The following is a 22,226-nucleotide window of genomic DNA, read 5'->3' as shown; positions in this document are numbered from 1 at the left end:
ACAAAGAATAGTTAAGAGTTTCCAACCCCAGGTACTAGGCAAAGTCCAGAACCAACTTGAGAATTTCCATGTACCATTTTCGGGGTGGATTTCAGCAGCAATTTTGTGTAATTTAGAGATAGCATCATATACAGAAGGCGAATTGTCTGGGACGTACACGCAGCAACTACTACCGATAATGCGACATGCACCCCCACGATCAGCCAATACTACGTCTAGAACCATTCGATTATGGAGCGTCACAATTCTGGTAATTTGTAGCTCCTCAGTTAAGTTCCCTAAAGCGGAGGCAGTTTGATTAGCAACAGCTTCCCCAACACGTGTTAGCCGTCTTATTTTTCTACTGTTTAGAGCTGCTCCTACAAACGAAAACAGGCCTAAATTGAAATCAACATATTGCTGCAGAGCAGTATCGGTCTGATCAACATCCTCAATATGTAATGTTCTTTTTACTCTATTCAATATAAAATCATGATATAACACAAAATTGTTATGGTACATTGGTGGGGCAATAAATACAGGAGGTAATGCAAAAGATATGTAGCAAGTTCCTAACCACCCAATCGGAAGGCGGTGGTAGCCCTTATTCCCACAAATAAAATAAGTGTTGCATGATGCTACAAAAGCAATATTATTTGGTGTATCAAATGCCAAAGTAGTAGCACATTCGCTCTTCCCTACCGGAATAGTACCTTTATTTCTTACACAAAGATCAGCTTTTGCTTCAATAATCACAAATAAACTAGACATATTCACAGCTCTTTGATTAGTAAAAATACGAGGTGAAGACACATTGTCCGGTCGATATTCTTCCCATTCAAGTTTAGTTCCTTCTGCTTATGGGTAACCATCTTTGTCATTATGACAAACTTTATTAAGCTGGAAAAGAATTCCACCTTTTGTAGGCCATCTCAAGGTGAAGAGGAGAGTGTACCAGGCATTGCAGGAACCATTATGAGAAAATGGAAGAGGAATAAGTGGCGATCCTCCTCTCTTTTGATGTCCAGGCAACATTCCACATACCCAACACTTTGTAGTATTCGTCATGTTGTGGGTGTGGTGTAGAATTTGGATGAAACTATTATTCAAATAAGTTTGTCTATGACTTTCTTCATGATAAGGCAAAGTAAAATGAAAATGCTCAGATGGAACTGGAGTAGTAGGCAGCAAATATTCTCTCGCCTGGGCCATTCGTTCTACAACCCAAGCTATTATAGCTGTCCCCACTATTATAGCAACAAAAATCACAGCACCAAAAATGTTCTTGTTTCTCATCGTATTAAATGCCATAGTCTCAAAAACAAAATAATCAAAATAAAACTAAAAGTAAAATGAGTGCTGAGCCCCGAGGTAGCCGCTGGTTTCTTCTCCGAGATTCAAGACGGGTGTCTCTACACTGGACAGAACTGATCGCTCCCCCCTTGATATTCTCGGCTTCCGTTTTCACAAACCTCAGGGCGGTAACTCAACCAGTCTCGCACAAAACATCAGCTTTTTTCGATCTCAGATTATACTTCGCTGCACCAGGGACAGTATGGTCCAGGAACGCTTCCTCAGATTCGCTGAGCGTAGTGGCTGGGCTCTTCTCTGCATCCAAAATATCCCGATAATCAGACAGCACAGCAGGGTTCACCAGATCCGGAGAGACACGGCGACAATGAGTAGAATGCACTCACCGCTTTTTGTTCGTGATCCGGACTGCTGTTCGGGTTGCAAGTAACACTTGTTCAGGGCCACGCCACCTTGGCTCTTGGCTGCTAGATCTCTCAAATGCTCGGACCATCACGTATTCCCCAGGTCGGAGATCATGAGCCTCTCCTGACGAATTATCTGGAAGCGCTTCTCGAACCTGTTGATGAATAGAAAGTAAATCATTTGTTAATCGCGCCAAATAATCGTTCATCATTGCACAAGGCACATCATGTACTGGGCGGGGCTTAGGAACTCCCCAAATATTCATAGGCCTTTCAAAGACGTGGATGCCGCAATCTTTGCTAGCTTCAGCTTCAAAGTAGCATTGTATCTCTCCACCAAACCTGCTGACTGCGGATGAAACACAGCATGGAATTTTTGGTTTATCCCCAATCCTTTCAGGACATACTCCACAATCTTCCCAACAAAATGGGGACCGTTGTCGCTCCATAAAAATTTACAAACACCATATCTCGGGAAGTACTCCTTGAGTAACACCTTAGCTGTTGTCAGCGCTGTATTGTCCTTCGTGGGGTAGGCCTCTATCCATTTACTGAAGGCACACACCACCACTAAGACATACCTGAGATTGTTACAGCGCTCAAGCTGGATGTAATCCATCTGTAGTACTTCAAATGGTGCAATCGGTGGAGCGAACCCTCCTTTAGGAGTATACGTCCCTTTGGCAGGATTGTACTGTAAGCATATCAAGCATGTCTGCACTACTCTCTTAGCCGTGCTGGCAATCTCAGGATGCTCCCAAACTCGTGTAAGCAATTTAGTAATTGCAAGAGCTCCAACATGTGCCAGCCCATGTGTCATTTGAACCATTGCTTGCAAATAAGCGGCAGGCAATTTCCATCTCTCCATATCTTTGCTACGCCAATAGCCCTCATCATCCAACACTCACTCTGTTGCCCAACTTGCAAGTTCTGCTTCAGAAGCTGATTTCTGTATATCTAATATTTAGTCTCTGGCGTCATGCCATCGCTCGGCCTGTGATTTCACCACATACATGGGAGAGACATTCTTTAACATTGCAGTCTCTCGCGCTGTACGGTCTGCAAAGGCATTTCCTTGCCCTATGTTATCTGTCACCTTTTTATGTGCACTGCATTTGATTATCGCTACTTTCTTTGGACATAATAGTGCATTCAGGAGATCGCGTACTAACTCTCCATGCATAATTTGCACTCCATGCGAAGTCAAAAACCCTCGTTCCTTCCAGAGTAGGCCAAAATCATGCGCCACTCCAAAAGCATAACGACTATCAGTGTAAATATTCACACATAATCCAGCGCTTAGCTCACATGTTTTCCTTAGAGCAATCAATTCAGCTGCTTGGCCCGATTTTAGCTGTCTCTACCACTGTCTTAAGCGTCGTGATTGCATAGGCTGCGGAAGTTGTACCATCTGGCAACTTTAAACACGATCCATCAACCCACAGTTCCCCATCCACATCTAGAAGTGGCGTATCCTGTAAGTCGATACAACCCTTCGTTTGTTCCTCAGTCAGGAAAACACAATCATGTTGTTCTCCCTCTTGGGACTCAGAAACAGGATATGACAGTAAAGTAGCAGGGTTCAAAGTGGTGCACCTCTTTAGTGTAATATGTGGCGCCAACAGCGTTAACTCGTATCCTGTCAAACGAGCACTAGTTAGATGCTGTGTTTTTGTTTGGTTCAATAAGGCGTCTACTGCATGGGGCACTAACACCAACAATTTGTGCGACAAAACTATTCCCTCACTCTGTCGTATAGATACTGCTGTTGCTGCAACTGCTCGAAAGCACCCCAGTAATCCTCGTGCTACAGGATCAAGTATTGCTGAGAAGTACGCACAAGGTCGCTGCTTATCTCCGTGTGTCTGCACTAAAACTGATAATGCGCACCCATCCTTCTCATGTACATATAATGTAAAAATATTTGTATAATCTGGTGTACCTAACACTGGTGCAGAGCAAAGGGCCTGACTCAATTGTTCAAAAGCATTTTGACATTCATCTGTCCATTCAAGGGGAGTCGGTGTATTTTTGGATAACAACGCTAACAAAGGTTTTATAATGTGTGAAAATCCTAATAAAGAAACAGATTGATTCCCTTGGGTAATGTGCATAAAAAGCTAAAACATTAGCTATAACAAAGTGAAATTTTGCTCCTCAAATTAAGAATATAAACAACATTCAAAGTACATAACAATTTATTGAGATATTAAAAAAGCTTACAATACATTTATAAAATAGTATAAACACACAATTGAAAACAGATATATCTTTTTGTGACCTGCACAAAAATATAGGACAGACAAAACTAAAATGTAAATCATAAAATTTGAAAGTTTTACAAGGCATACATTCACAGAAAAAGTTTCAAACTGCCCTGGTGTTATAACCTCACAATCTTATATGCATCAGGGAGGAACAACATGAATTGTACTTAAGCTTGCGTCGACGCGTTTCGGTGGATTTGCGTTTGATTCGGTGCCACCTTTATCAAGACTGTAATTTTCGTTGTCTGTCATACAGTTGGATCCTCATAGGTCTCCTGTATGTTTCTTTAACGTATTGTTTCTTATAAGTTGTAGTGGCTGTGATTCTCAGGTAATCAAAAGATGTTTTTACCATCTGCGGACTATTATAGTCATTCCTATCCAATAACGATTGTAGAATTTAGTTCAGGTCCGTCGATCTGTGGACGTTTTTGTATAATTAGCCGACCGTTATATCTGGCAAACGTCAGGGAGTGCTGCTGGGCCAATTCTGGGGATGGGCTAAGTGAACCATTCAATATATGTGGACCACTTGTTGTCAAAAAAACGTTTACGAAGGCGCGGTGTGCTGCCTTGTTCTAGTTGAAAACGGGGTATTTTGGATAGTCGTATCCCCTGTTTTTGCTGTAGCCTTGCTTCACTACGGGTGTCTGTTCTTCAAATGAGAATCCTAATATCCACTGCCTGCAAAAGGACGTCAGGCCTATGAAAGCACGGACATCTTTCTGAGTGCAAGGAACTGGTGTGTCTAAAATTGCTTGAATTCGATCTGATGTCAGTGCACGCCCCTCCTTAGACAGAAGATGACCGCGGTAGGTCACCTTCGGTCTACAATATTGCAATTTCTTTTTGGACACCATGTGATTATTCTTGGCAAGGAAAGAAAGCAAGGAGAGAGTACTCTCCTCACATTGTTCAGGCGTGTCTGCTGCTAACAAAATATCATCAACATATTGAATAAGAGCCACTCCAGACAGTAGGTCAAAAGAATCAAGCTGTCGTTTCAAAGCATGACTGTAAATACTGGGACTTTCTGTGTAGCCTTGAGGAACTCGACAAAATCTGGATGATCTATTATTTAAAGTAAAGCCGAAGAGATACCGGCTGTCAGGATGAATGGGAATCGAAAAGAAAGCATTTTTTAAAATCTATTACAGAAAAGGTGGTGGCTGTGGGTGGGACCAAAGTGAGTAAAGTGGTAATATCGGACACTACAGGGTATTGGGGCACTACTATCTTATTGACTTCCCTCAAATCAATAATAAAACGATAAATCCTGGTATCTGTATCTTTCTTTAGAATCGGAAGAATAGGGCTGTCGCAAACATTATAGGGAACTTCCTCCACCACTCCTACAACTATTAAGTCATTTACGATATGGGTCAAAGCAGCATCTCCTTCTCTAGATATTTTGTACTGCGGTACACGGGGCAAAAGTACTCCCTCCTTTACAGTGATGTGTACAGGAGGGATATTCATCTGTCCTACATCAGTATCAGAAGTGGCCCATAAAGTGCTTGGAAGGGAGGCTAACGCATCGGCTTCCTGAAGGAGGCACGACCTCTCAAACTCCGGGTAATTCTCATAAAAAATAACTCACACCCCTTCAGGGGCGCAGCGTATGGTTGCTCGAAAATACTTGAGCATATCAAGTCCCACAATATTGTCTGGTGTATTTGGAGACAACAAAAATGGACATGGGGCAGTGAACTTATCAATATGAAATGGAAGGGGCTGAGACAATGGGCTAAGGGAAGGTGTTCCATCGAACTCTATTGATGTAATCGTTTCGCAAGACAGGGGAGCCCTTGGAACCAATTTTTTGGACAGAGCGCTACGAGTAGATCCTGTATCGACCATAACTGATCAGTAGAACCCAAAACATGCGCTGAAATATATGGACCCCTTTGATCTACTGGTACCTCAACCAATTCCATACCCCATCCTACGCAATCCTATGCATACGTATTGTCCTGAAACTCAGAAGACTCACCCTCAACTATCTGATACTGATTCCGACGATCACAAGTATTGCAGTCAGTCTGAACCACGACCCCTAGCTTCAATCCTACCACGATCATTCGCTTCTCCCCTTAACCCTGAATAACTATTCCGAAACCTATTATTCCCTCGACCACGCTGAATATGCTTTTCTCGAAGTACCGGACAATCTGCAAGCCAATGTCCAAACTGTTTACAGTATGCACACTGATCTGCAGAGAGATCAGAGCGGGAAGAAGGCGGGCCATAAGACCCACGTCTACCCCTATCATTTCCCCTCGGCTGCGTTGCCTTTTTATCACTACTTTCCTTAGCCTCCAATTCCTGTCGTTCATAATACTGAGCCATAGTTAGGAGGGAAGCGGGAGTTGCAGTGGTCCATGAACTTTCACTAGCCTTCAAACGCTTTGCATCTCCGGTAGGAGATTAGCCACGTACTTATCAACAAACAAATGCCTGCCCGTGTCCATCGTTAATAATTGGCCGCTGTAATCATGAAACGCTTCCTTGAAGCGTGTAAAGAAATCAGAAACTGACTCGTCTGGCTTCTGCTTACAAGAAGCCAACATCGTCCAATCAACCTTTTTAGGTGGAATAAGCGTTTTTAATGTATTCAAAATAGCCGCCGGGAGGTCTAAAATTAATTGGCATGGCTTACACGCAGGTTCTCTATCCAAATCGGCCTGTGCTAGGGTCCTCCAATCTGCACCTAATATCTGACGATCATCAAACTTACGAATTGCCCTCCACATATCGGGAAGCAATATTAACCCAAAGAAAAGATCAATGTCAACCAATGTCATGAAGAAATAGCTCCGTCTACTCCCTCATAAAAAGCTGCCGGATTTTTGCGCGGGTCAGGCAGAGCAGTTTTAAGCGCATAACATCCGCTCTATTCCAAGGGGTATAAACCCAATTATATATAAAATAGCCCTTCGAATCCGCAGACAACTTATTATCATCTGTACCTTGACCTTTGGGAGGGACATACAAAGGCGCAGCTTCTCGCATAGGCATAACGTGAACTGCATCACTCTTATCTGCGTCAAAGATAGGACACTCTTTGAACTCAGCCGTCGATCCAGACGTAGTCGAACCCGATGCTTTTTTCAACTCCCGTAGTCGTAACGTCTCATCCCGTAGCTGAACCAAACGCCGAAAGAAAACATCTGCGTCTGCGAGAACAAAAACACCTTTACCTAAATGTTCACAACCAACTGCTATATCTTTAGATTCCAGCTCAGGTGAATACTTTCTAAACCGTTCAACAACTTCTTCTCCAAAATGTTCCAGAAAATACAATCGCTCTTTTTCAGACCACTTATGCATATGATCGTCAATCTCGGAAATATCAATAACATTAACATTAAGTTTACAAGTCAGGGCGCGTAAGTCCGCAGATCGAGCAGTAGAAAGCCTAGAACGAGTATCCTTCTGTTTATCCTGATCGTCAGATGAATCAGGATCCACTTCTGGAACCGTAGGCATAATGTATGGAGGCGGGCAACGATCTAGCAATGAAAAATCATCAGATTCATTATTGAGGACAGGATAAAGAGGACGTCAAATAGGAAACTGACCATTAATTTGTAAATTACGCTCTCGTATCTCCCTATCTTTCTGATCCTGCAATTCCTTATCTTGTAGCTGTAAAGCTTTAACCTGGGCAGCCTTTCGCTGTTCCTTGTCCGCCAAGGCTTGTTCACGCTTCAGTCGTTAACGCACCGCTTTCTCCCACATACGCACACAATCAAACATATCCTGTCTAGACCTGTGCTGAAACAAACACTGCTCCACATACTGAACCTTTAGTAAATCAAACGACCAATGTAGTTGCCATTGCAATTCACAATCGGCCTTTGTATACTTATGCCATAATGTACTATGCATAATAGGGGGGAGGCCAAATTTTATATACATTTCACGATTAGGTGTTCCCTCTGGGGGAGCCGGCAGAGATTCATTTAATCGATAACTGGTACCATTGCCAAGACAGCACATCCCTCGAAGCGTGCTAAGACAGACATGTCAAAAATATCACGAAAACGTAATATTACACTAAGTGGCACTTAAAATGTTTTACACATGGTGTGTCGTTCAAACAAATACAAAGTCAGAGAAATATCTCCACCTACCTGCCTATGTGAGGTGCACTTCACATATAGTACAAATCATAGATCCAAATCTTAGCTAACTCAAACAAATCCAAAAAGCCACAGTAAGTGTCCGTAGACTATTTTACCAATCCAAAGCTTACCAAATATTCCAAATGTCCAGGTTCCAACTGCCAAGTTCCTGAATCGGCCAAACGGTCACTGCACGGCAACCCAACGATCAGGATCTCAGTCGAGGACCGGCATCACCTGGAAGGTCAGATCGGAAGAAAGGAAAAACACCGTGGGTGCCAAGACTCTGGTCACTTAGTGGCAACGCGCGTCCAGGGCGAGTTTCCAATCCTTCGTCACGGCCAATCCTTCGGCTATCCGAGTCGCCGATGAGTCCCTATTCCAGCGCCAATTTGTGGTATTGGGTTTCAACAGACCTACATACTCTGCATAAACTCTTGATACCTTAGATTAGAAGTTGGCACGGAAACTGAAAAATGCAAAAGACAAGTTTATTAAGACCCCATGGGGTGGTGATACCATCCTACAGCACCCTTCGGCAATGCAAGGAGTATCACGTCGAACACTGAGTAAGTAGTTTCTTTTATACAGTTTACTGGAATTTGAAAAGTAGGCGGTATACACTTTATACAACTTTAGGTACATATAAGGGCATTTTTGGAACACAGCCAACTCGTGGGAGGAGTTTAGTACCACTGGTCAGTTTGGAGAACATTCCTAAGCAGTGACCGATCATTAACTTTGAAGGCCTAAATGCGCATGTGCAAGCTTGACCAGTACTAAAAATAACCTGTTGCTGGGCAGATCAAGTGGTCATCGGGAGAGAGGAAGGACAAAAGGGCATACTGACCACGAGGCAGCGCATTCACTCAAAATGGAAGCCAGGAATACAAAATGGCCTCCAGAGTATAGTCAAGCTAATAGTGGAAAATTCGTGTAGCTGAAGCAAATGCTAACCCAATCGTTGTCAAACTACGACAGCTTAACTGCCAACCTCTTATAATCGATACAGCAAAATCACTGGGAGTAACTCTGGACAGCAACCTAAACATGCAAAAACATATCAGTGCTGCAGCAAAAGGAGCAAACTTTCAGATGCACACCCTGAGAAAATTAAAACCCTTCCTCCCAGCAAATGACTTCAAACTGGCAGTCCAAGCACTAGTACTTCTCAGACTAGAATATGGTAGTGCAACTCTATGTGGACTCCCTAGATCGACAACTGCCCCGCTAAGAGCATTACTCAACTTAGCGGCCAGGCTCATCACAGGTTCCAAAAGACATTGCCACATTTCCCCGCCTTCAAAACGCTGAACTGGCTACCCTTCGAAGAAAGAATTCAACAAAAAATTGCTTGCATGATGCAGAAAGCCCTACATCACAACACCCCGAGGTACCTGGTCCAGAAACTGGAGCTCTCGTGTGGAAATGGATCCTCCAGGAGCGCCAAAAACCTTCTTTTGAAGCCTCAAAGATTTGCCAAGAAGAAAGCATATAATTGCGCCTTCTCTGGAATTGCTCCAAGGATTTTCAATGCACTACCCCCAGAAACCAGACTCAACCCATCATCTGCCCCCTTCAAAAAAGAAGTTAAATCTCTTCTCATGATGAAATTCACATGAACATTATTTCTGACTCTTGGAACAACTAGCTGTAACATAAGTCTTTATCTCTAAAAACGATGTTTCTTTTGTACATTGTTTCTTTTGTTTAACTACCTTACTTGTAAAGCGCTCTGATAACCGCAAGGGTCATGTTCGTGCTATATAAAACCTTTAAAATAAAAATAAAATAAATAAAATAAAGCCATATTGATCACACCGTATATGACTGATAATGAGGTCATGACACATTTAATGAATTGTTGCCTGATGTATGATGATTTATGCACATAATACCATATCATCTTTTTTTTCCCTATGTCTCCTTCAAAGGTTGGCTTCTTACCTGCGGATAATACTCCCGTAGAACCACTGTATGGTATGTAGTTGCACACATTACCATTCATTTGTAGATAGTTCTTCACACACGGTCCTGAGGAATCGCCACAGATCCCTTGTGACTACCAGGCGAGAAACATGTCAACCACCTAGGATTAGAGCGCATTTCCTGCACATTGTAGCCAGATTGTCGCCTCTCATATATTCTTTTTAATCAGGCTAGGGTCCTCCCTGAATAAAATCATTTAGAGGAATACCACCCCTGTTTTAATCTGCACACTTCACTGTGGCAACTACACATACTAGGTCCCTTACACCCACTGCACCTATATGGCAAGGAACAAAAGATCTTCGCCAAAGAGCCCCTTTATGGGTGCCCGTCGGGTATCGCAGCACCGACCCGATGAGAAGCAGGCCCATATGATGAAGCATCACACCTAGCTTGCTGGGTGTGTGAGGGCGGTAGTTCAGAAAGGAGGAATTCCCCTACACAGAGGATCTCCGTACAACCTTTCACCATACATCACCTTCATTTGTGTTCCAAGACCCGCTGAGGAACTCCATACTCTAATTTTCACAAGGGCAATCGAACCTCCTAAGCTTAGTGAGTCTATAGGAGAAGAGGTGGAGAGCAGTTTTCCCATAGGTTAATGAAACAAAAGTGTGCCATTGAACCCAGGTGCTGACTTTGCAAATTGAGCAACTGCATTACGCATACAATCCTACGCTGGTTGAATGTCACCAACAAAAAATTAGGAATTCGCCACACTGTCCCTTTATTATGCCCGAAAAGCTGCAATTGGTGCAAATGTACATGTGTAACACTGGATGGTTTTGTGAACTCCCATTAATCATATACTAGCTAGTAAAACTGTGGATGTGAGTGCCTGGATTTCTTTGTGAATAAGTGCTCTATGTTGCCTCATAAAGTACCCGCAGTTGATTGGTGCCCAAGTCATTCAAAGCCTCCAGTTTCACAAAGGCACTCCTTTCCCCAGTTTTTCAAAGTGAGAGATTGGAATCGTAAATCCTGTTCTGCGTTCCTTCAGCCTGCAATCGCTTGATTCCATTGGATCATTTGCAACTAGATTCCTTGTGGGGTCTGTAATGTTGCTTACCATTAGTGGTTCAAAATGTGCCTAATTATATGCGTACAAAAAGCTTCCATTCACACTTATTCGATACTCACCTCATCCCACCACCCATTATCCACTGTTAGGGATTTCACTGCCATCGGGTTCAGATTGGTAACCCGAAAATTCCAAAGACCGTGGAAATGGTGGCACCACAAGCTGTGTGAGAGCCTAAAAACATCCATCAAACAAACATTAGCAAAGCTAGTAGGCATCACCTTGGGACCTAGTGGCATTGACAATGCCCATTGATGGTGCTGTAGGGCATTGGCCAAAAACATTTTTTGACAATGCTGCACCAAAAAAAGGAGCAAGGGTGTGGCTGCCTCACTTTGTAAGCACGTGCATGAATGGTGGTGTATGCGCTTGCATGTGTCATCAAACATGCACGCCCCTATGAAATAACATAGGTGCCGTTGTTTTTATTTTAATGGTCTGTGAGGGATCAGTAAATTCAAAATATTAAAACGAAGCTTTCGTTTTTAAAATCAGAGGGACTGGCAGCACTATCCTGCATGAGCCATGCAGGATAGTGCTGCCAGCCCCCTCCCCACCCCAAAAATGTAAAAAACATAAGACTTCATGCATTAGGCGGCAACAGGAAAGTGGATCTGGGGAGGGTGGGGGTTAAAGCGAAAATAAAAGAAGGAGAAGAAGGGAAATCAGCACACAAAGAAGAGAGGAACACGAGGATGGGGGAGAAGCACATAAGGACGAAAGCTTCACTGGGGTGGGGAGAGGGCAACATGGGCCGTGTGGGTCGAGGAGAAACACATGGTCAAGAGAGTACAAGACACCGAGTGGGGATGAAAGAAGCACAGGAGGGAGCCGGCTGCAAAACACATGTATTCTAATAAAGTGCTTAACCAAAAAGAAAAATGTATTCCAGTAAGGACACAAGCCAGCAAATCAAGAGAATGGTAAAGATGAAACGATCCCAAGATGGAACAAGATGGACAAGGAAAACCATCAAATAAGAAGCAAGGACATGAGAGAGGCACTAAAGCTAAGCAATAGGCAGGCTTTAAACCCCCTGTTCTAGGTATGCTCGAGTAGTTATTTTGTAACCAGACAACTTGCGCTGTCTGCTAGGCAGGACCGAAAATTTACAGAAATCACCAGCCACTCATCTATTTCAATGTTTATCAACAAGTGGAATAAACCTGTTAGCTCTTCATCATGCCAGATCCAATGTGGGTAATCTCAATTGCACAATTGGACTCTCTTTGTTAAAACGTGCACACCCGACTTCTAAATGACCGAAAAATAATATTTCTCCTAGGTAATGGTATCCTCCTTGTAAATGGATACTGTACTCCGAGCCAGTAACAGTTCGAAAGGGTTTATGTTTTCACAATTCACACATCAGCTACTAATCCTGCCCTCTCGTGTTTCACCATTTGTGGCCCAGTGAACCACAGAATCCAATCCTTGCTTCCGTGGGTATACCTATGAGCCCTTTCTTTCCCTCTCCAACACATCACATAATTATAAGCCCTTGAGAATTCATCTCACAACTGACAGCCCTCCTTGGTGCTTTCAATACTTTTTCCAAAATAAAGGCTTGCTGTGGTCCTAAACAGCTTTCTTTCTAAAAGGCTACCTAAGGGATTGGCCCTGAGGCGACCTTAAGCTGCCCGGTGAGTCACTTTCTCTGCCACAGTGAGTCTTTTTACTTCCAACATTTCAAAGCTGATCTGGAAGTTTGGAGCTTCGTCGTGTGGATCCTGGACTTGGTTCATTGCATCACGTGCTTTCAGATGCTCCAAATAATGTGCATGAAATGGAACATACCTAGCAATCTGGAAATGTATTCAGTGAATTCCCTTTGTGAATTGATAGATGATTAATAAGTCTGAATTCTATGGAAGTTAACAGCACTAAAAGCACTGGCATACTCCCCATACAATATGTAGGGGTGGAAGGAAAATTCCACTCCACCAGCAGAGTTTACGGAGCTTTGCCCACTCCGTACTACGCAGGTATCACGGTGTCCCAGCAAATCTCCACAAAGGGCGACTGGCAGACCGTTTACTCACGAGTGCAATGTTAAGTTGGTGAGTGCACTTGACAATTTGTGTCTCCTAGCACAACTTTTAACAGCTAGAATGCTACCCTGCGAGATATTTATTCAGCAAGGGGCGTTGTGGCAGGTTGCGGCCATTCACTTTGAGAAAGCTGCCGCTGTAGCAGTATATGTACTCGAGCAGCAGAAAGATGCAGCGCCCTCTGGCATGCCGCATGGTGCCAGTCGCACTTATTTTACAGCACAGAACAAACTCCCAGCAATATAAAACAGTGTAAGCAGCGTGATGTGCAAATTTCCGCCTGCTTGTGGAATTCCATGAAATCTTGCAAAGTTTTTATGTTATTCCCCGAAATTCCGCTTTGTAAAACACTATAAGTTCTGCGCAACGCTAACAATATGACTATAAAACACCTACAACCAAACTACAACACTTCACTTGCTTCACACACTCTGCACCGTGATCTCTCCTCAGGAAGCCAGCTACATTCAACCACACATCCTGAGAACAACCGAGTGACTCTCACCTTATACAGAAAAACTGTTCATCAGCAACAGCAGGATCATCCTCCAAAAATAAGAGCAGCACAATAATCGCTGCTGTTTTGTCATGATGAAAGCCATACTGTTGTCATACAGCCAGCTGCGCACGTTCACCCAACATCCCCTCTCCAAAAACAAGGAATGGCATCCTTATGACTAACAGTCTAATCTACCTCCTGACAGATTACATTAGGACCGCAGCCTGCCTTGAAACCCACCAGTCAAGTTCCCCCCAAAACATGAAGTAACATCCCAATCAATGACAGTCCACTGTAGATAGATACATTTAATACAGTTGTCCATGCCCAGGATTACCAAAGACCAGGGCACAACTAGTTGTCAGCTACCACAACTTCTAGAACTAGCTCAAAACTCCATCACTAATACTCTTCCAGGAATTCAATCTACCAAACAAAGACAGAGCAAAATGCAACTATGGGCGACACACCAGTTACTCACAACAAACCAACACTAACAGCACAACCATAAAGTTATGAAATTTAAGAACCCTAAACACTGACTTGCTTATAATACTCCAACAATACCAATGACGTTGCCATGAGAGCCCAAAATAAACAAGTATCTGCAAACCCCACATCCAGCCAAGAAACAAAACCAACAAGAAATCCATACTGACTGGATGCTCCTCCCCTGCTTTCCCAAGGGCCACATGCAGACTCAGCACTGTGCATGTTTGTCTCAATAATCCACAGAGATGCTTCACCACTCATGATGACAAGCACCATGTCAGACTCTGCAGTGCACATCACCATACTACTACATTTCATTGAAGACAAGAGACCGCAGCTTGTAAACACACCTATCTGTCCTACTCACTACCCTGAAGAAGGCAACTAATGCAACAAGCACAACGTACAACAAAGGCTCTTACTTTAATTCAAATAGAGGATGATGACAAGTGGGCAGATACATGTTTCTGCAGCTGCTACATGTCCTCCAGAGCAACTGAGCCAAGAATGACAAAATGCCAATTAACATAAGGTCTCCTCAATTACAATTCATGGTGATTTATGTCTGTCAATACCATAAATGTGGCTGCTACAAGTTAATCCACATGAAATGGAGAATAACCATGCTGACCCGTTTCTGCATGGAATTCTCTCCTCTATGTGTTGTAATGGTCACATTTACCACCTGTTCTGAGGCTGCCCAGAGACTGAGTCTAAGACTAAGTCCAGTCTCAAACATTTCATCAGACGCCCGGCTTGTAGTGAATAATGAACTGCCCATGGGTTTGTGCTAAAAATTGGGTACCTGGTCATCAACTGTCTTGAACAAACTATTTTGACCTTTTATTGATAGGGTGCTAGGCAAAAGCCCATTGAGACTGGCCCTGATGAAGACCCTTCATAAGTCATTTCCCTTGTGTCGAAATAATTGAATTGTTTTGGATTGTATTCAATTACTAAACCTACAATGGAATTATTGAAATGTTATAATGCTCCAATGTTCAACAGATATTAACAGCTGTATTTCTGCTTTTTTGTTTCGTTTCTCTGTTTGAGTAACAGTTTTCACTCTTTATTCACCTCACATGCGCACTGAGGCAGCACTTTAATGTCTAGCACTTGTTTCGATTCTACTTACCAAAAATAGTGTTCTTCAGTTCATTGTCTTATATTTACTTTGGACGGTCCTCTGTGTCTTCAACTTGCCTCATATCCTTTTGGAATTATCATTCAGTATAGCTCCTTGTATTTAATCCCCATCGGTAATAAATCCAACAGAACCACTGGAATTATATGACTTTGATCACCCAGAATTCTTGAAATGCCAGTTTTCCTCCTGGTTCATTATCCTATGAAACCTATAGGTTTCCAGACCCTTCCACAAAGAAAAAATATTTGTACTTTTTGGGGGGAGCATTTTGAATGCTGGATGTTTTTATATATTTTAGAAGGCAGTTCTTTCCCAATGAGTACTTTTCTCTACATTCACAATCTTTCTGAGAAGTTTGTTTAAGATTAAGACTGCCTAAAACCAAATACTACGGGAATTGTGCTAGAACACTTTGCTGTGAAATTTGAAGTAGTTGTTGCGTGAATTATGTTTGCACTTTCTTTCTAGTTATTCAAATCCAATTGCTTGTTTTATTTTTCTTGCAAAAGGTCCCACAAAACAATTCCCAAAATCAAAACCTGAAGTAAAGGAAACGCACATTTTCCTGTTGCACATGTGAGAAGAAATGTGGGTTCAGGCACACCAAACTTTTAAATTCCTCAATTGAACCCAACTTTTCACAGGGCTGCCACAGGTCAACCTCAGAGGTGTTTGTAATAAAGATGAATGGTAGGAACTCCAGACGTGGTCATGAGGTAAGCTTCATGTAGAGGTTTATTCAAGTATAGATTGAAGATAGTATATTCAAGTATAATTCAAGGCCCCACCAGGAGCAGGTTCTTAGCTGCTCAATTACTCAATATACTTGAATATACTATCTTCAATCTATAGTTGAATAAACTTCTACATGAAGCTTACCTCATGACCACGTCTGGAGTTCCTACCATTCATCTTTATTACAGTGTTCGACAGGGATATTTGGACCTTTGTACACCGTGATTAGTGTATATCCCGTGCAGGATTTTTCCTCTTGTAACATCGGCTTAGAAAGGGTCATGTGTGCCCAAAGGAGGTGGCTTACCATAATAAGAAAGCATATCTGCTGGAGGACTGGATCCTGAGTGGACTAATGACGGTTGCGTGGGATGGGATGGACCGGTACTGTTGAGGCGGGGTCGCTGTGTTAGAAAACCCATACTTACTTTGCCTTGGGGGACAGGGTCACTGGAGAACTATCCAGAAAAGTTCAAGACATTTACTAAAAGAAAACTGTATTTAGCTTTATTTTTAGGTGCCGTTCTCTGGACGTTAACAAACAACAACAAGCATTGGCAAATCTAATTATTTTGCCAATGCAAGAGCTTTTGGCTTTGCCAGTGTCTTTTAGCATTATTATAGAGCCGCGTGGCTGTGCGGCATGGCTAAAAGTCAAGTTATAAAAAAAGCAACATGACGGAACCAGCACTGGATGGAATGGACAAGCAAGGACAGGATGGGAGGGGGTAAGCAGCAATGTACAGCTAGACAGAGATGGCTAGCAAACATAGGCACTCTTATGTAGTGCTGCAACTTAATGAAAAAGTAGCTCCAAAAGAGTGAGCAGTGGAATGTCACTCGGTAAGGAAGCAGTTCTTGGGTCACGCTCCGGGGGAGGGACAAACACATGAAGAGAAGATGAAGCTTGTACGCACTGACCAAAGAGAAGCAAGGACATTACACTGCAATAGGCAGCCTGTAAGCCCCTTAGTAGTCCTTTTAGGCGGCAGGCTTGCTCAGAGAAAGTGTAACAATACATCCTTGCAGATACTCCTTTGTAGCCTGGAGGTGTCTGTTCACATTTCAATTATCTGACTTAGGTTTTCATCTTTCTGAAGTCAATAATTGGACTATAACCCATATTACTTGCAGTTCAATTATGACACTGCAAGGCACGGGGAATGTTGTATATTAAACCGCGCTCTGAGTGTAGTGATGCCTCATGATCTGAAACACACAGTGACTTCTCTAGAGAAGCAGATGCAGGGATACGGATCTCAGTGGTGTCAAAAGTAATCTTCTGCAAGCCTTCAATTCGAGCTACCATATTTGGCACAAAACACGAGAATATATTTAAAATGAGCATTAATCACCACCTTTAGCACATAGGCTCTCATTTCTTAACTAAGCGCTATTTGAGCGGAACCAGGGCTCTGTTTGCATTCGCTTTACTGAACTGGCACCTTCAACTTCCTTTAGAATCCAGGCAATATGTTCTTTATTTCTTTATTTAAAGAAGCCAACAGTGAGGGGCTGGGGTGCCATCGGAAATGGGAGCAGTGGACATAGTCAAAGCCAGAATGGGCTGTAGCCATTGAGGGGCTAAAAGGTGGGAGAGCAATAAAGTATTTTGGGCTGCATGGAACTTCAGCAGCTTATACAAAGATACGCCCTGACTGGGTGGGAGAAGCAACCTGCATGGGGAATGGAACAGTAGAGGATTGAGGGAACTAAGGGTTCATTAAAACTTTATGTTTTTCTGCATCCTCAACAGATGATTAACAGAGCCCTGATGAGGGTTTGGAGATTTATGACCCGAACCTGAAACGCGTCGGCATACTTATCAAGAGCCAAGTATCGCATTCAGTGCCCCTTTTGATTGAATGAAATGGACATTGTAGCTCTTGTGATGAAATTTTTCTATGTTTAGGAATTGGAATTTATTAATTGATTTAGTGAATTGCAAAAATTGCAAATTGATGAATTGTTATGTTTGTTGGATGTTTTTGATTTTTTGAGTTGTTTGTAAATATGTTTGTGTATGTTTATGTTAGATCGTAATGCGGCATACTTATCAAGAGCCAAGTATCGCATTCAGTGCCCCTTTTGATTGAATGAAATGGACATTGTAGCTCTTGTGATGAAATTTTTCTCTGTTTAGGAATTGGAATTTATTAATTGATTTAGTGAATTGCAAAAATTGCAAATTGATGAATTGTTATGTTTGTTGGATGTTTTAGATTTTTCGAGTTGTTTGTAATTATGTTTGTGTATGTTTATGTTAGATCGTAATGCACTTTGCTAATCAAATAAGAATGTAAATACTTTCTGATATATGTGTATTTTTCTCTGCCATTTGAAAAACTTTTCTAAAAATATATGAATAGAAGGTATAAATAAACATACCAGACCGGATACAATGAATGTGTTTATGCGGTCGTTGTAAAAGTCATATTGGAAGCAGTTTGAGAGGGGGGCATTTTTGAGTGTGTACATTGTATAACGGTCCAGCCCTTCCTCGGCCCCGCTAAGGACCTAACTCCTTTTGTGCGCCATTTAAGGAAAGGGGCACGGCCAACATTAAAAGTGTAAGTGCAGCATTGAACAATTACATTTTTTTTTTTTTTTAAATGCGTCTGCGTTTGGTGTGGCATGTAAAACAAAAGCACGGCCGCCACTATCAGCATAGCGTGCCATGCTATGTAAAAAAATAATGAAGCAGTTTTGAGAGAGTGTGTCCTGCCTGCAACAGCAGGCATGCGAAAACCATTAAACAAAATAGTGCTCAGAGGCTGTAATTAAGGCTTACCGAGCAACAACACATGTAAAAGGTGATGTCCTCAAGGGAGGTCAGAAATGAAGACAAGGCAGTACTAAGGAGGGACTAACAAGCGTATTTACAAATAAGAAGCCAGCATTCATGAAGTACAATGTCACAAGCCAATGACAAATAAGGGCGGAGAGTGGGTGGGGCTTCAAGTGCATACTCCAAGACTGCATGCCTTGCAGAACAGCGCATGCGCTGCCCAGGCTCGACCTAAAAACCATAACAGCACTGGCAGACAATGTGGCTCCCTGCAGATACAGGGAGCCTCACAGAGAGGTGTGGGGGCACTCCACTCCTCATGTGTGTCTGAGGGGCAGCCATGCTGTACTGTTCACATCGGCTTCCCCATGCTGGGCCCGACCTTTTTGTAACTGCAACAAATAATGGACAGAAGTTGAATGATTCAGACATTCTCCCCCAGTCAAGAGATCTGGGTTAAATACATTGTTCTTTTACCCACTTAGCCACCCCAGTTTGGACCCAAGCCATATGCAAATCAGTCTTGGCCCTGTGCCTCATGGGAACAGTCCAGAATGAACTGACAAGCCAGGTTCTCCCTGGACCAGAAACAAGCATCCTGGGACTGGTTTTAGGGTATGTCACCCTGCAGCAGCCAGGCTAGCTTGAAAACAGTGGCACAGTGAGCAAGGGACCTTTGGCACAAAAAAGAAGGTCAACAGGAACACGAGAATGCTGAATTTGAATGTACGAGCCCCATTCATGTGTGAGGCCGAACAGGCACTCATTTTCGACTGACCTTCACAAAGAACTAAACAAGTAACACGAGGGAGGCATGTTGGTGGTAATTAAAGCAGGACTGATGGTGGTGAGGGACAGTGCTTTAAATGGGCCGGTAGTCACCGGTACTGAGTACCGGCACTTCTAAATTTTCGGCGCTTGAGTGCCGGAACTTCTCTTTGTCCAATGAGAGTACCGGTACTCATAGGCTTTAAGCCAAGCTCATTGATATTGACATTTACAAAAAAGAAGAGCAATTCAGCTGACAAGGAGTGGGTCCGTTTTCCTGAAGCACTCTAATCGAGTGCTAATCTCTCCCCTTTCAATGTGCTAATAGAGCCGCGGCCGGCCCGTAGGCATTCAGAGTTGGCAGGAAGTTTGACTGGCTGCCCCGGGACACCAAAGGTGGCCACCTACGAGGGCGGCCACCCTTAGTGCCATAGGATGGCACAGACCCATGAGCGGTCTAGTGTTTGGGGGACCAGATGGTCCCCCTGTGATGTCACTTCCTCGTCCGGGGGGAGGAGCAGGTTAGGCTATATGACCCAGGGGGGCGAGGGCCAGGCGCCCTCTTTGTTCTGGACGCAGTGGCGAGCTGACCCTCGCCCCCCTCCTCCCCCGTGGACTTCGGACGGGTGGCTGCCCGTGCGCATTTTGGTGAGGAGGCTCGTTGTCGTGGTGTGTGGGCTGGTTGGTTTTATGGGTATAGTGCGGGGAGGGGGGGTACGTTCCATGGGGCCGGGGGTCTTTTCTTTATGCTGGGGACAAGAGGTCGCTGCCCTGGGGCGCCCTGTACTTTATTGTTGACCCTCCTGTCGCGGGGGGAGGAGAGGGTGAGGGAGGCGCAGTAGCGGCTGAGGCGGCGGGTCTCTAGTTCGTTGCCCGGGGAGAGAGGGCCTGGTGGCTCCTGGGGGCTTTATTGTTGTTGCGAGCGGGCGGGAGGGTGTTCTCGGTCCTGCGGCTGTCCCCCTGCACCACTGTCCTCTGCTGCGGGTGGGGCTGCTTAGGAGCTTAGGCTTCCAGGAGCGTTTGTGCAGTACCGCGCGGGGGGGGGGACTTGCCTGGATCTTGCGGCTGCTCGTGCTGGCCCCTGGCTTCCGTCATTGATCTGGGGTCTGTCAGAGGGTTGGGGGGACGCCGGGGCAGCCTGGGCTTTGAACCTCCTGCTCCCTCCCTCGGCCCCGGGCTGGGAGGGGGGGGCCGCGTCATTGGTTGGGCCTCTCTGGGGCTTCCTTGCCTCGTGACTTGTGCCCGTTCGTTGTTCTGGGTCGACGCGCTGGTGTCGCTGTCCTCGTGGTTGGGGCCCACGCAGGACGTCTCAAATTTTGCAAGTGCAACGTGGCCGGGGGCTGCGTTTGCACTCCCCGCCTTCCCCTCAGCGCTAACCGCGGGGGGGGGGGGTGTCACTCTTTCCCTCTCGCGAAGCGATGGATGGTCTTGTGGGATTAGCAATTCGCATAGAATTGTCATTTTGGCAATGTTATTAGCGCAAACTTTACACAAAGGCGTCAGCGCGCATTTAGGTGCAGTAGTTATACAAGAGGATAACATTGCACGTAAACAGTTTACATAAACCGACGTTATGTTACATGAAGAAGTATTTGACATGGGGGGATAAGCTTGTGGTTGCAGAGGTGGGTACTGAAATTTACCGGTGCAATGATGATGGGTGGGGGGGGGGGCTTGGGGGAATTTTTATGTTTTGGTTTTGTCTTACTGCAGGGCAGATGCAACAGAGAAGGTCGACACGCGTGATGCTAGCTCACACTGGATGTGGAGCATGAATTGTGATGCAGCAAAGTTAATCAATGTAGCGCTTTTATGTAATTAAAAACGTACAGGAGTTGGACTTCACAAGAAATATCATGCTTAATTTAAGGAACAGATCTGGGACGATAATTAGCTGTGCAGGGTTGGGTTGTGGGGCGCGGCCATAAGGAGTTTATATCTTTAATTTCATTACTGCAGGACAACAGCAAGAGGAGTAAGTAGGATCACACATCGTGGAGGAAATCGCATGGGTAATTTGGTTTGTCCCACTGTGGTCAGTGGGCCGGCAATAATGGAAATAGTTGCTGCATGATTGTTCACCAGCAAGTTCTTTTGTCATTGTACATTTTGTCATATTTATTCTCACTTTTGCTTGTACAGTCCGTGCTTGCTGTGCTTGAGATGGGGTAACTTCTGCCTGCGTTGCTTAGACTCTATGGCTTGATAATTTTGTTGGTGCTATTCCTGTAACAGTTCTTTCATGTAACGGAACTGGTTATAATTGTACAGTGCCCTGACTTCTGAGTAAAATCCGTGAGTTATAAAAGTACATTAAAAGATAACAATAAATAAATTAAAATATTGGCAATATTATTGGTACAACTGCAAGTAGTAGTACATATTTAGTGTCAATTTTATGGATAGCTAATGCGGTACACCCCGCGTATTGGTCAGGTAGCCTAGATGTTCGACCCAAGGATGAGGTAGTTGATGGTTGAGTTAAACATACTTATTTCTCCTACTGCGACGGGGCTCTATAGGGGTCAGGGAGTCGAGTAGGTTAGGTGTAAATTAGGGAGCATAACAAATAGGTTGAGTCGAAG

Source organism: Lissotriton helveticus, chromosome 7 (genome assembly GCF_964261635.1).
Source record: "Lissotriton helveticus chromosome 7, aLisHel1.1, whole genome shotgun sequence".
NCBI classification, from domain to species: domain Eukaryota; kingdom Metazoa; phylum Chordata; class Amphibia; order Caudata; family Salamandridae; genus Lissotriton; species Lissotriton helveticus.
This window is presented reverse-complemented; position numbering follows the sequence as displayed.